Below are 13,881 nucleotides of genomic sequence, written 5' to 3' on the forward strand. Positions count from 1 at the left end.
AAACCATCAAGCCCACAATTGTTCAGTTGTTTAAATCAATAACCAAATTTAAATTGATCATTGCTAATGTTAAAACAATTTATGAACACTTTAAATAGGGCTTGACTAATATAAAAATATAGCAATGTCTTTTGCACTACGCAGGACTAGATTGAGTTTAAAATAGACATTACATCTGAAAATAACTTGTGCTTACCCCCACTTACAAGGAAGCTGTCAACCTTTGTATTCGTCCTCATAACGTGTTAGAAAATGTAAACAGCAGTTGGAGAATACCGAAGTCGATCATCCTAGCATGTTAAACGAGGGCATTTCTCATGTAAGCTACTTCCACTAATAGATCGTTTGTACTGTTCTCAATGGTCCGCATCCCAGCCTGAGACCACGATCCAGTGGCAGTCGGAGATGTTTTTCAAAGTAATGTGTTATTTGAAATATTAAAACAATCTTTAGTTAAATAACACATGTTTCTACACAAAATATTTTTCAGTGACTTCAACAAGTAGCCAGTTTACAGCAAAAATGCAATCTGTGTTAGAACGCTATTTTAGTCCGATTTAAAATGGAAATTAAAATGGTATTGAGTGCTGACAAGAGTTTGGTATCAGCTGTTGATTTCCTTGAAACAATCTTTTATAGTAAAATGAACATATTTATTCATTTAAAAAATAAGTAAAAGTGAACTGTCAGAAGTGGGATTTGAACCCACGCCTCCATTCGGAGACCAGAACACACAATTCTTTGGAAAGACAGAGTCCTTGAGTCTGGCGCCTTAGACCTCTCGGCCATTCTGACAAGCTGCGTTTGCGATAGTAGAAAACCGCATTATTTCATTTCAGCACAGACTAGGGTTGTCTATTGTATCAAGGCCCGATTGGGTTTATTACGCACATACAAACTTGCTCCATGAATGATGTAATGACAAGTGTAAAAAAAGAAACAGATTGAAGCCAACCCACGAAAGAAAGATTCTTTATTTCAATATCGGTATAGCTTTAAAGGATGCACGCATTTTACAATAGCAATTGCTATATGACAATGACCAATAAGTAATTGTGTTGCAATACTTTATACAATGTGAACAGAATCAGACATTGCTCCGTTGCCTCGAAGAAACATCTACAATTTGTATTTAAAAAGGACGCCCAACGTGGGGCTCGAACCCACGACCCTGAGATTAAGAGTCTCATGCTCTACCGACTGAGCTAGCCGGGCTGACAGGAGAAAGTTTCTTTGTTTCAGGCGGGGCGAGAGAGGAAGTACCGACAGGTGCGTGGGACCTGAGATTCGGTGTGCTGCTGCTGTAGATGAGTGTTCTGGAGACGCGCTGTTTCTGTGTCTGCGGTGTTACAGCCGTGTGAGTATATTCCAAAAGTAAAGTGTTGGATAATTCGAGAGCTAGTCTGTTGAATAAAGCTCTGAGACGTGTGGTTAAATCCCGGTCTCATCAATTTTGTTTTGTTAGATTAAAAGTGTTCCAGCAGCAGGTAAATGTCCCCACACCTTTTGGTTCTGTTTACTTATGCTACACCTCTGCTAAACCTGAACGTTGCTGCTAATTATCTTAACTAAACTTGTATTGCTGTTGAATTGCTCTAATATAGTTAAGCCTGCAATGTTGCAGTTAACGTTCCCTAATACTGTTAAAACTTGTGTGTATTAACAATCTGGCTTTTGTTGTTGAACCTTGCTGAAAAGAGCTGTTTCCAATCACCTAGCACTCTTAATGAGAAGTGTAATCGCTGCTATATGTTGGTCTAATACCCCATGCTTTTAAAATGTGGCTATTGGCTGGCTTTATTCAACTTCCCCTCCTTGTTTTTAGTACAACTTTAATACATTTTATTGTATAGTTATTTGAACTGATTTATGTGAATCTTGGATCATTGTAATATAGCTTTGTGAATTGTTATTCTGCCTTTGTCATTCTGTTGTCATTCCTATTCCAAACCTTTTAATTTGTTTTTAGTAGTGTCGGTATTAGGACTCTCACTGGGCATCACTGGGTGTGACTGCTACAATCCCATATAGAATGCGACAAAACAGGTCGCCCTCCTTCATATAAACAGAAAAAGAATAAGTACACGCACACACGAGTTGATTTACTGCAGCGTCAGACATCGGAGGTTCAGCAGTGTACTGCAATGTTGTAAAAAGACGTGTGTAATTCAGGATGGTTGAGCGATCTAAGGCGCTGCGTTCAGATCACAGTTACCCTGGAAGCGTGGGTTCGAATTCCATTTCTGACAGCTCTGTTTGTTCATTAACCACTCGGCCACGACTACATGCTCTCACGGTTTTCCGTGAAAACAGCCGTATTATTGTCAAAAGAAGCAAACGACACCCGCAGTAATGCTGTAGATGGCAGTATAGGCTACATAATGAACCCAAGTCAAATGCCTTTGTTGAAACTCTATCAGATTTGTACAAGTCAAGCACACGTGGGAAATATTAATACAATATCCTTTCTGCCAACGTTCATAATAATGAATACATCCTTATTTCAAAATACGTAGCTATTTAACTGAGCTTTTCAAAACACCCATACACACAAACTTTATTTCTACTGAAAAACTAACTTGCTTCATGGCTGCTGCTACAGCACTCGGGCACGTTGTGCCTAGCGTTAGCGGACATAGGAGATAAGAAGACCTACAAAATATCACGCGCTGCAGTTTTTCAGTCCGGGGATTATTACAAATTAGCAGACTGTGCATTAAAATACACATGTAGGGTGGGCGTCACTGTTACAAAGAATTGTCACACTTTGTATTTATCTCCATAATGCGCCGGGACAAAATACGCAGATACTTTAAAATTATTTGGAGAATGCGGGCATCGATCCCGCTACTTCTCGCATGCTAAGCGAGCGCTCTACCATTTGAGCTAATTCCCCTTTAATGGTGCCATCGATTCTCATAGGCTTCATCGCAGCTTGATACGAGCAAATCAGATTAGTTTTTTTTATTATTATTATTATTTTGGCAATGTAGTCTGTGATTTGCAAATTAAAAAAATAATTGAATTAACTAAATAGCAAATATTTCGACTAGAGGTATGTTTTCAATTTCTTTAAAAAGTAGTCTCAGCTCGTTTATTCAGTCGCTTATAAATCCACAATCTGTGTCCCGATGCAGCAGCGTTGTGTGCTGTGGCTCGAGCTTGTTTGACGAGGCAGACAATGCAAAAATGCCAATACTTGCTTTTGTATCACGCGACAAACTTAAGGTATGCTTTAACGGCTTGGCTGTCCCGAGTTAGTTTGTATTGTTAATGTAACACCTCATTGTTGCCCAGTCATTGTTTCATATGAAGTAGAGCTTGCCAGTTGGGGGCGAAGGTCTGCTAATAAAAGTTAAGACTATATTTGCAAGGATCATTTCTAGAATGAAACATGTTTTGAAGGGATTGGTCTCGGTATCCACCAGGAGGAGTGGCAGTGTTTTCTTCTCAGCACCGAGCTGACAATGAGTGTTGTTATCGGGAACCTACTCGCTGCAAGTAATGACCACTTCAATCTTCAGTCGGGGATTGTTGAAGGAAGGGGACACATTTTGAGTGCGTATCTCATTCCGGTAGAAACGTAGAAAAAAGAAACCATCAAGCCCACAATTGTTCAGTTGTTTAAATCAATAACCAAATTTAAATTGATCATTGCTAATGTTAAAACAATTTAAGAACACTTTAAATAGGCCTTGACCAATATAAAAATATAGCAATGTCTTTTGCACTACGCAGGACTAGATTGAGTTTAAAATAGATTACATCTGAAAATAACTTGTGCTTACCCCCACTTACAAGGAAGCTGTCAACCTTTGTATTCGTCCTCATAACGTGTTAGAAAATGTAAACAGCAGTTGGAGAATACCGAAGTCGATCATCCTAGCATGTTAAACGAGGGCATTTCTCATGTAAGCTACTTCCACTAATAGATCGTTTGTACTGTTCTCAATGGTCCGCATCCCAGCCTGAGACCACGATCCAGTGGCAGTCGGAGATGTTTTTCAAAGTAATGTGTTATTTGAAATATTAAAACAATCTTTAGTTAAAATACACATGTTTCTACTCAAAATATTTTTCAGTGACTTCAACAAGTAGCCAGTTTACAGCAAAAATGCAATCTGTGTTAGGAACGCTATTTTAGTCCGATTTAAAATGGAAATTAAAATGGTATTGAGTGCTGACAAGAGTTTGGTATCAGCTGTTGATTTCCTTGAAACAATCTTTTATAGTAAAATGAACATATTTATTCATTTAAAAAATAAGTAAAAGTGAACTGTCAGAAGTGGGATTTGAACCCACGCCTCCATTCGGAGACCAGAACACACAATTCTTTGGAAAGACAGAGTCCTTGAGTCTGGCGCCTTAGACCACTCGGCCATTCTGACAAGCTGTGTTTGCGATAGTAGAAAACCGCATTATTTCATTTCAGCACAGACTAGGGTTGTCTACTGTATCAAGGCCCGATTGGGTTTATTACGCACATACAAACTTGCTCCATGAATGATGTAATGACAAGTGTAAAAAAAGAAACAGATTGAAGCCAACCCACGAAAGAAAGATTCTTTATTTCAATATCGGTATAGCTTTAAAGGATGCACGCATTTTACAATAGCAATTGCTATATGACAATGACCAATAAGTAATTGTGTTGCAATACTTTATACAATGTGAACAGAATCAGACATTGCTCCGTTGCCTCGAAGAAACATCTACAATTTGTATTTAAAAAGGACGCCCAACGTGGGGCTCGAACCCACGACCCTGAGATTAAGAGTCTCATGCTCTACCGACTGAGCTAGCCGGGCTGACAGGAGAAAGTTTCTTTGTTTCAGGCGGGGCGAGAGAGGAAGTACCGAGATTCGGTGTGCTGCTGCTGTAGATGAGTGTTCTGGAGACGCGCTGTTTCTGTGTCTGCGGTGTTACAGCCGTGTGAGTATATTCCAAAAGTAAAGTGTTGTATAATTCGAGAGCTAGTCTGTTGAATAAAGCTCTGAGACGTGTGGTTAAATCCCGGTCTCATCAATTTTGTTTTGTTAGATTAAAAGTGTTCCAGCAGCAGGTAAATGTCCCCACACCTTTTGGTTCTGTTTACTTATGCTACACCGCTGCTAAACCTGAACGTTGCTGCTAATTATCTTAACTAAACTTGTATTGCTGTTGAATTGCTCTAATATAGTTAAGCCTGCAATGTTGCAGCTAACTTTCCCTAATGATGTTAAAACTTGTGTGTATTAACAATCTGGCTTTTGTTGTTGAACCCTTGCTGCGAAGAGCTGTTTCCAATCACCTAGCACTCTTAATGAGAAGTGTAATCGCTGCTATATGTTGGTCTAATACCCCATGCTTTTAAAATGTGGCTATTGGCTGGCTTTATTCAATTTCCCCTCCTTGTTTTTAGTACAACTTTAATACATTTTATTGTATAGTTATTTGAACTGATTTATGTGAATCTTGGATCATTGTAATATAGCTTTGTGAATTGTTATTCGCCTTTGTCATTCTGTTGTCATTCCTATTCCAAACCTTTTAATTTGTTTTTAGTAGTGTCGGTATTAGGACTCTCACTGGGCATCACTGGGTGTGACTGCTACAATCCCATATAGAATGCGACAAAACAGGTCGCCCTCCTTCATATAAACAGAAAAAGAATAAGTACACGCACACACGAGTTGATTTACTGCAGCGTCAGACATCGGAGGTTCAGCAGTGTACTGCAATGTTGTAAAAAGACGTGTGTAATTCAGGATGGTTGAGCGATCTAAGGCGCTGCGTTCAGATCACAGTTACCCTGGAAGCGTGGGTTCGAATTCCATTTCTGACAGCTCTGTTTGTTCATTAACCACTCGGCCACGACTACATGCTCTCACGGTTTTCCGTGAAAACAGCCGTATTATTGTCAAAAGAAGCAAACGACACCCGCAGTAATGCTGTAGATGGCAGTATAGGCTACATAATGAACCCAAGTCAAATGCCTTTGTTGAAACTCTATCAGATTTGTACAAGTCAAGCACACGTGGGAAATATTAATACAATATCCTTTCTGCCAACGTTCATAATAATGAATACATCCTTATTTCAAAATACGTAGCTATTTAACTGAGCTTTTCAAAACACCCATACACAAAAACTTTATTTCTACTGAAAAACTAACTTGCTTCATGGCTGCTGCTACAGCACTCGGGCACGTTGTGGCTAGCGTTAGCGGACATAGGAGATAAGAAGACCTACAAAATATCACGCGCTGCAGTTTTTCAGTCCGAGGATTATTACAAATTAGCAGACTGTGCATTAAAATACACATGTAGGGTGGGCGTCACTGTTACAAAGAATTGTCACACTTTGTATTTATCTCCATAATGCGCCGGGACAAAATACGCAGATACTTTAAAATTATTTGGAGAATGCGGGCATCGATCCCGCTACTTCGCGCATGCTAAGCGAGCGCTCTACCATTTGAGCTAATTCCCCTTTAATGGTACCACCGATTCTCATAGGCTTCATCGCAGCTTGATACGAGCAAATCAGATCAGTTTTTTTTTATTTTTTTATTATTATTATTATTTTGGCAATGTAGTCTGTGATTTGCAAATTTAAAAAATAATTGAATTAACTAAATAGCAAATATTTCGACTAGAGGTATGTTTTCAATTTCTTTAAAAAGTAGTCTCAGCTCGTTTATTCAGTCGCTTATAAATCCACAATCTGTGTCCCGATGCAGCAGCGTTGTGTGCTGTGGCTCGAGCTTGTTTGACGAGGCAGACAATGCAAAAATGCCAATACTTGCTTTTGTATCACGCGACAAACTTAAGGTATGCTTTAACGGCTTGGCTGTCTCGAGTTAGTTTGTATTGTTAATGTAACACCTCATTGTTGCCCAGTCATTGTTTCATATGAAGTAGAGCTTGCCAGTTGGGGGCGAAGGTCTGCTTATGACTATATTTGCAAGGATCATTTCTAGAATGAAACATGTTTTGAAGGGATTGGTCTCGGTATCCACCAGGAGGAGTGGCAGTGTTTTCTTCTCAGCACCGAACTGACAATGAGTGTTGTTATCGGGAACCTACTCGCTGCAAGTAATGACCACTTCAATCTTCAGTCGGGGATTGTTGAAGGAAGGGGGAACATTTTGAGTGCGTATCTCATTCCGGTAGAAACGTAGAACAAAGAAACCATCAAGCCCACAATTGTTCAGTTGTTTAAATCAATTACCAAATTTAAATTGATCATTGCTAATGTTAAAACAATTTAAGAACACTTTAAATAGGGCTTGACTAATATAAAAAATATAGCAATGTCTTTTGCACTACGCAGGACTAGATTGAGTTTAAAATAGACATGACATCTGAAAATAACTTGTGCTTACCCCCACTTACAAGGAAGCTGTCAACCTTTGTATTCGTCCTCATAACGTGTTAGAAAATGTAAACAGCAGTTGGAGAATACCGAAGTCGATCATCCTAGCATGTTAAACGAGGGCATTTCTCATGTAAGCTACTTCCATTAATAGATCGTTTGTACTGTTCTCAATGGTCCGCATCCCAGCCTGAGACCACGATCGGAGATGTTTTTCAAAGTAATGTGTTATTTGAAATATTAAAACAATCTTTAGTTAATTAACACATGTTTCTACACAAAATATTTTTTCAGTGACTTCAACAAGTAGCCAGTTTACAGCAAAAATGCAATCTGTGTTAGGAACGCTATTTTAGTCCGATTTAAAATGGAAATGAAAATGGTATTGAGTGCTGACAAGAGTTTGGTATCAGCTGTTGATTTCCTTGAAACAATCTTTTATAGTAAAATGAACATATTTATTCATTTAAAAAATAAGTAAAAGTGAACTGTCAGAAGTGGGATTTGAACCCACGCCTCCATTCGGAAACCAGAACACACAATTCTTTGGAAAGAAAGCGTCCTTGAGTCTGGCGCCTTAGACCACTCGGCCATTCTGACAAGCTGCGTTTGCGGTAGTAGAAAACCGCATTATTTCATTTCAGCACAGACTAGGGTTGTCTATTGTATCAAGGCCCGATTGGGTTTATTACGCACATACAAACTTGCTCCATGAATGATGTAATGACAAGTGTAAAAAAAGAATCAGATTGAAGCCAACCCACGAAAGTAAGATTCTTTATTTCAATATCAGTATAGCTTTAAAGGATGCACGCATTTTACAATAGCAATTGCTATATGACAATGACCAATAAGTAATTGTGTTGCAATACTTTATACAATGTGAACAGAATCAGACATTGCTCCGTTGCCTCGAAGAAACATCTACAATTTGTATTTAAAAAGGACGCCCAACGTGGGGCTCAAACCCACGACCCTGAGATTAAGAGTCTCATGCTCTACCGACTGAGCTAGCCGGGCTGTCGGGAGAAAGTTTCTTTCTTTGAGGCGGGGTGAGAGAGGAAGTACCGACAGGTGCGTGGGACCTGAGATTCGGTGTGCTGCTGCTGTAGATGAGTGTTCTGGAGACGCGCTGTGTCTGTGTCTGCGGTGTTACAGCCGTGTGAGTATATTCCAAAAGTAAAGTGTTGGATAATTCGAGAGCTAGTCTGTTGAATAAAGCTCTGGGACGTGTGGTTAAATCCCGGTCTCATCAATTTTGTTTTGTTAGATTAAAAGTGTTCCAGCAGCAGGTAAATGTCCCCACACCTTTTGGTTCTGTTTACTTATGCTACACCGCTGCTAAACCTGAACGTTGCTGCTAATTATCTTAACTAAACTTGTATTGTTGTTGAATTGCTCTAATATAGTTAAACCTGTAATGTTGCAGCTAACGTTCCATAATACTGTTAAAACTTGTGTGTATTAACAATCTGGCTTTTGTTGTTGTACCCTTGCTGCGAAGAGCTGTTTCCAATCACCTAGCACTCTTAAAGAGAAGTGTAATCGCTGCTATATGTTGGTCTAATACCCCATGCTTTTAAAATGTGGCTATTGGCTGGCTTTATTCAATTTCCCCTCCTTGTTTTTAGTACAACTTTAATACATTGTATTGTTAGTTATTTGAACTGATTTATGTGAATCATGGATCATTGTAATAAAGCTTTGTGAATTGTTATTCTGCCTTTGTCATTCTGTTGTCATTCCTGTTCCAAACCTTTTAATTAATTTTTAGTAGTGTCGGTATTAGGACTCTCACTGGGTGTCACTGGGTGTGGCTGCTACAATCCCATATAGAATGCGACAAAACAGGTCGCCCTCCTTCATATAAACAGAAAAAGAATAAGTACACACACACACACGAGTTGATTTACTGCAGCGTCAGACATCGGAGGTTCAGCAGTGTACTGCAATGTTGTAAAAAGACGTGTCTAATTCAGGATGGTTGAGCGAGCTATGGCGCTGCGTTCAGATCACAGTTACCCTGGAAGCGTGGGTTCGAATTCCATTTCTGACAGCTCTGTTTGTTCATTAACCACTCAGCCACGGCTACATGCTCTCACGGTTTTCCGTGAAAACAGCCGTATTATTGTCAAAAGAAGCAAACGACACCCGCAGTAATGCTGCAGATGGCAGTATAGGCTAAATAATGAACCCAAGTCAAATGCCTTTGTTGAAACTCTATCAGATTTGTACGTGTCAAGCACACGTGGGAAATAATAATACCATATCCTTTCGGCCAACGTTCATAATAATGAATACATCCTTATTTCAAAATACGTAGCTATTTAACTGATCTTTTCAAAACACCCATACACAAAAGCCTTATTTCTACTGAAAAACTAACTTGCTTCATGGCTGCTGCTACAGCACTCGGGCACGTTGTGCCTAGCGTTAGCGGACATAGGAGATAAGAAGACCTACAAAATATCACGCGCTGCAGTTTTTCAGTCCGGGGATTATTACAAATTAGCAGACTGTGCATTAAAATACACATGCATGGTGGGCATCTCTGTTACAAAGAATTGTCACACTTTGTATTTATCTCCATAATGCGCCGGGACAAAATACGCAGATACTTTAAAATTATTTGGAGAATGCGGGCATCGATCCCGCTACTTCTCGCATGCTAAGCGAGCGCTCTACCATTTGAGCTAATTCCCCTTTAATGGTGCCAGGGATTCTCATAGGCTTCATCGCAGCTTGATACGAGCAAATCAGATTGTCAGTTGTTTTTTATTTTTATTTTGGCAATGTAGTCTGTGATTGATAATTTAAAAAAATAATTTAATTAACTAAATAGCAAGTATTTCGACTAGAGGTATGTTTTCAATTTCTTTAAAAAGTAGTCTCAGCTCGTTTATTCAGTCGCTTAGAAATCCACAATCTGTGTCCCGATGCAGCAGCGCTGTGTGCTGTGGCTCGAGCTTGTATGACGAGGCAGATAATGCAAAAATGCCAATACTTGCTTTTGTATCACGCGACAAACTTAAGGTATGCTTTAACGGCTTGGCTGTCTCGGGTTAGTTTGTATTGTTAATGTAACACCTCGTTGTTGCCCAGTCATTGTTTCATATGAAGTAGAGCTTGCCAGTTGGGGGCGACGGTCTGCTAATAAAAGTTAAGACTATATTTGCAAGGATCATTTCTAGAATGAAACACGTTTTGAAGGGATTGGTCTCGGTATCCACCAGGAGGAGTGGCAGTGTTTTCTTCTGAGCACCGAGCTGACAATGAGTGTTGTTATCGGGAACCTACTCGCTGCAAGGAATGACCACTTCAATCTTCAGTCGGGGGTTGCTGAAGGAAGGGGACACATTTTGAGTGTGTATCTCATTCCGGTAGAAACGTAGAAAAAAGAAACCATCAAACCCACAATTGTTCAGTTGTTTAAATCAATAACCACATTTAAATTGATCATTGCTAATGTCAAAACAATTTAAGAACACTTTAAATAGGGCTTGACTAATATAAAAATATAGCAATGTCTTTTGCACTACGCAGGACTAGATTGAGTTTAAAATAGACATTACATCTGAAAATAACTTGTGCTTACCCCCACTTACAAGGAAGCTGTCAACCTTTGTATTCGTCCTCATAACGTGTTAGAAAATGTAAACAGCAGTTGGAGAATACCGAAGTCGATCATCCTAGCATGTTAAACGAGGGCATTTATCATGTAAGCTACTTCCACTAATAGATCGTTTATACTGTTCTCAATGGTCCGCATCCCAGCCTGAGACCACGATCCAGTGGCAGTCGGAGATGTTTTTCAAAGTAATATGTTATTTGAAATATTAAAACAATCTTTAGTTAAATAACACATGTTTCTACACAAAATATTTTTCAGTGACTTTGACAAGTAGCCAGTTTACAACAAAAATGCAATCTGTGTTAGGAACGCTATTTTAGTCTGATTTAAAATGGAAATGAAAATGGTATTGAGTGCTGACAAGAGTTTGGTATCAGCTGTTGATTTCCTTGAAACAATCTTTTTTAGTAAAATGAACAAATTGATTCATTTAAAAAATAAGTAAAAGAGGACTGTCAGAAGTGGGATTTGAACCCACGCCTCCATTCGGAGACCGGAACACACAATTCTTTGGAAAGACAGCGTCCTTGAGTCTGGCGCCTTAGACCACTCGGCCATTCCGACAAGCTGCATTTGCTTTAGTAGAAAACCGCATTATTTCATTTCAGCACAGACTAGGGTTGTCTATTGTATCAAGGCCCGATTGGGTTTATTACGCACATACTAACTTGCTCCATGAATGATGTAATGACAAGTGTAAAAAAAGAAACAGATTGAAGCCAACCCACGAAAGTAAGATTCTTTATTTCAATATCGGTATAGCTTTAAAGGATGCACGCATTTTACAATAGCAATTGCTATATGACAATGACCAATAAGTAATTGTGTTGCAATACTTTATACAATGTGAACAGAATCAGACATTGCTCCGTTGCCTCGAAGAAACATCTACAATTTGTATTTAAAAAGGACGCCCAACGTGGGGCTCGAACGCACGACCCTGAGATTAAGAGTCTCATGCTCTACCGACTGAGCTAGCCGGGCTTTCGGGAGAAAGTTTCTTTCTTTGAGGCGGGGTGAGAGAGGAAGTACCGACAGGTGCGTGGGACCTGAGATTCGGTGTGCTGCTGCTGTAGATGAGTGTTCTGGAGACGCGCTGTGTCTGTGTCTGCGGTGTTACAGCCGTGTGAGTATATTCCAAAAGTAAAGTGTTGGATAATTCGAGAGCTAGTCTGTTGAATAAAGCTCTGAGACGTGTGGTTAAATCCCGGTCTCATCAATTTTGTTTTGTTAGATTAAAAGTGTTCCAGCAGCAGGTAAATGTCCCCACACCTTTTGGTTCTGTTTACTTATGCTACACCGCTGCTAAACCTGAACGTTGCTGCTAATTATCTTAACTAAACTTGTATTGTTGTTGAATTGCTCTAATATAGTTAAACCTGTAATGTTGCAGCTAACGTTCCCTAATACTGTTAAAACTTGTGTGTATTAACAATCTGGCTTTTGTTGTTGTACCCTTGCTGCGAAGAGCTGTTTCCAATCACCTAGCACTCTTAAAGAGAAGTGTAATCGCTGCTATATGTTGGTCTAATACCCCATGCTTTTAAAATGTGGCTATTGGCTGGCTTTATTCAATTTCCCCTCCTTGTTTTTAGTACAACTTTAATACATTGTATTGTTAGTTATTTGAACTGATTTATGTGAATCATGGATCATTGTAATAAAGCTTTGTGAATTGTTATTCTGCCTTTGTCATTCTGTTGTCATTCCTGTTCCAAACCTTTTAATTAATTTTTAGTAGTGTCGGTATTAGGACTCTCACTGGGTGTCACTGGGTGTGGCTGCTACAATCCCATATAGAATGCGACAAAACAGGTCGCCCTCCTTCATATAAACAGAAAAAGAATAAGTACACACACACACACGAGTTGATTTACTGCAGCGTCAGACATCGGAGGTTCAGCAGTGTACTGCAATGTTGTAAAAAGACGTGTCTAATTCAGGATGGTTGAGCGAGCTATGGCGCTGCGTTCAGATCACAGTTACCCTGGAAGCGTGGCTTCGAATTCCATTTCTGACAGCTCTGTTTGTTCATTAACCACTCAGCCACGGCTACATGCTCTCACGGTTTTCCGTGAAAACAGCCGTATTATTGTCAAAAGAAGCAAACGACACCCGCAGTAATGCTGCAGATGGCAGTATAGGCTAAATAATGAACCCAAGTCAAATGCCTTTGTTGAAACTCTATCAGATTTGTACAAGTCAAGCACACGTGGGAAATAATAATACCATATCCTTTCTGCCAACGTTCATAATAATGAATACATCCTTATTTCAAAATACGTAGCTATTTAACTGATCTTTTCAAAACACCCATACACAAAAGCCTTATTTCTACTGAAAAACTAACTTGCTTCATGGCTGCTGCTACAGCACTCGGGCACGTTGTGCCTAGCGTTAGCGGACATAGGAGATAAGAAGACCTACAAAATATCACGCGCTGCAGTTTTTCAGTCCGGGGATTATTACAAATTAGCAGACTGTGCATTAAAATACACATGCATGGTGGGCGTCTCTGTTACAAAGAATTGTCACACTTTGTATTTATCTCCATAATGCGCCGGGACAAAATACGCAGATACTTTAAAATTATTTGGAGAATGCGGGCATCGATCCCGCTACTTCGCGCATGCTAAGCGAGCGCTCTACCATTTGAGCTAATTCCCCTTTAATGGTGCCAGGGATTCTCATAGGCTTCATCGCAGCTTGATACGAGCAAATCAGATTGTCAGTTGTTTTTTATTTTTATTTTGGCAATGTAGTCTGTGATTGCAAATTTAAAAAAATAATTTAATTAACTAAATAGCAAGTATTTCGACTAGAGGTATGTTTTCAATTTCTTTTAAAAGTAGTCTCAGCTCGTTTATTCAGTCGCTTAGAAATCCACAATCTGT

General features: G+C 39.4%; 10 non-coding genes across 10 annotated transcripts; 3 read left to right on the forward strand and 7 right to left on the reverse strand.

The window, feature by feature from the left end:
• Positions 1-684: 684 nt before the first annotated feature.
• Positions 685-795, reverse strand: trnal-caa (transfer RNA leucine (anticodon CAA)). The gene is made up of 2 exons: positions 758-795; positions 685-730 (listed from the first exon to the last, which is right to left on the reverse strand). It is a non-coding gene; the product is annotated as a tRNA-Leu (tRNA).
• A 347-nt stretch (positions 796-1,142) lies between these two features.
• Positions 1,143-1,215, reverse strand: trnak-cuu (transfer RNA lysine (anticodon CUU)). The gene has a single exon. It is a non-coding gene; the product is annotated as a tRNA-Lys (tRNA).
• Positions 1,216-3,357: 2,142 nt separating this feature from the next.
• Positions 3,358-3,563, forward strand: LOC131703509 (small nucleolar RNA U3). The gene has a single exon (XR_009309951.1). It is a non-coding gene; the product is annotated as a small nucleolar RNA U3 (small nucleolar RNA).
• Positions 3,564-4,277: 714 nt separating this feature from the next.
• Positions 4,278-4,388, reverse strand: trnal-caa (transfer RNA leucine (anticodon CAA)). Its single transcript has 2 exons — positions 4,351-4,388; positions 4,278-4,323 (listed from the first exon to the last, which is right to left on the reverse strand). It is a non-coding gene; the product is annotated as a tRNA-Leu (tRNA).
• A 347-nt stretch (positions 4,389-4,735) lies between these two features.
• On the reverse strand, positions 4,736-4,808 carry trnak-cuu (transfer RNA lysine (anticodon CUU)). Its single transcript has one exon. It is a non-coding gene; the product is annotated as a tRNA-Lys (tRNA).
• A 2,124-nt stretch (positions 4,809-6,932) lies between these two features.
• Positions 6,933-7,138, forward strand: LOC131703581 (small nucleolar RNA U3). Its single transcript, XR_009310021.1, has one exon. It is a non-coding gene; the product is annotated as a small nucleolar RNA U3 (small nucleolar RNA).
• A 707-nt stretch (positions 7,139-7,845) lies between these two features.
• trnal-caa (transfer RNA leucine (anticodon CAA)) lies at positions 7,846-7,956 on the reverse strand. The gene is made up of 2 exons: positions 7,919-7,956; positions 7,846-7,891 (listed from the first exon to the last, which is right to left on the reverse strand). It is a non-coding gene; the product is annotated as a tRNA-Leu (tRNA).
• Positions 7,957-8,303: 347 nt separating this feature from the next.
• trnak-cuu (transfer RNA lysine (anticodon CUU)) lies at positions 8,304-8,376 on the reverse strand. The gene has a single exon. It is a non-coding gene; the product is annotated as a tRNA-Lys (tRNA).
• A 2,142-nt stretch (positions 8,377-10,518) lies between these two features.
• On the forward strand, positions 10,519-10,724 carry LOC117965290 (small nucleolar RNA U3). The gene has a single exon (XR_004661416.1). It is a non-coding gene; the product is annotated as a small nucleolar RNA U3 (small nucleolar RNA).
• Positions 10,725-11,440: 716 nt separating this feature from the next.
• Positions 11,441-11,551, reverse strand: trnal-caa (transfer RNA leucine (anticodon CAA)). The gene is made up of 2 exons: positions 11,514-11,551; positions 11,441-11,486 (listed from the first exon to the last, which is right to left on the reverse strand). It is a non-coding gene; the product is annotated as a tRNA-Leu (tRNA).
• Between the last annotated feature and the right edge of the window lie 2,330 nt (positions 11,552-13,881).

This window comes from Acipenser ruthenus, chromosome 32 (assembly GCF_902713425.1).
Source record: "Acipenser ruthenus chromosome 32, fAciRut3.2 maternal haplotype, whole genome shotgun sequence".
Classification (NCBI taxonomy): Eukaryota; Metazoa; Chordata; class Actinopteri; order Acipenseriformes; family Acipenseridae; genus Acipenser; species Acipenser ruthenus.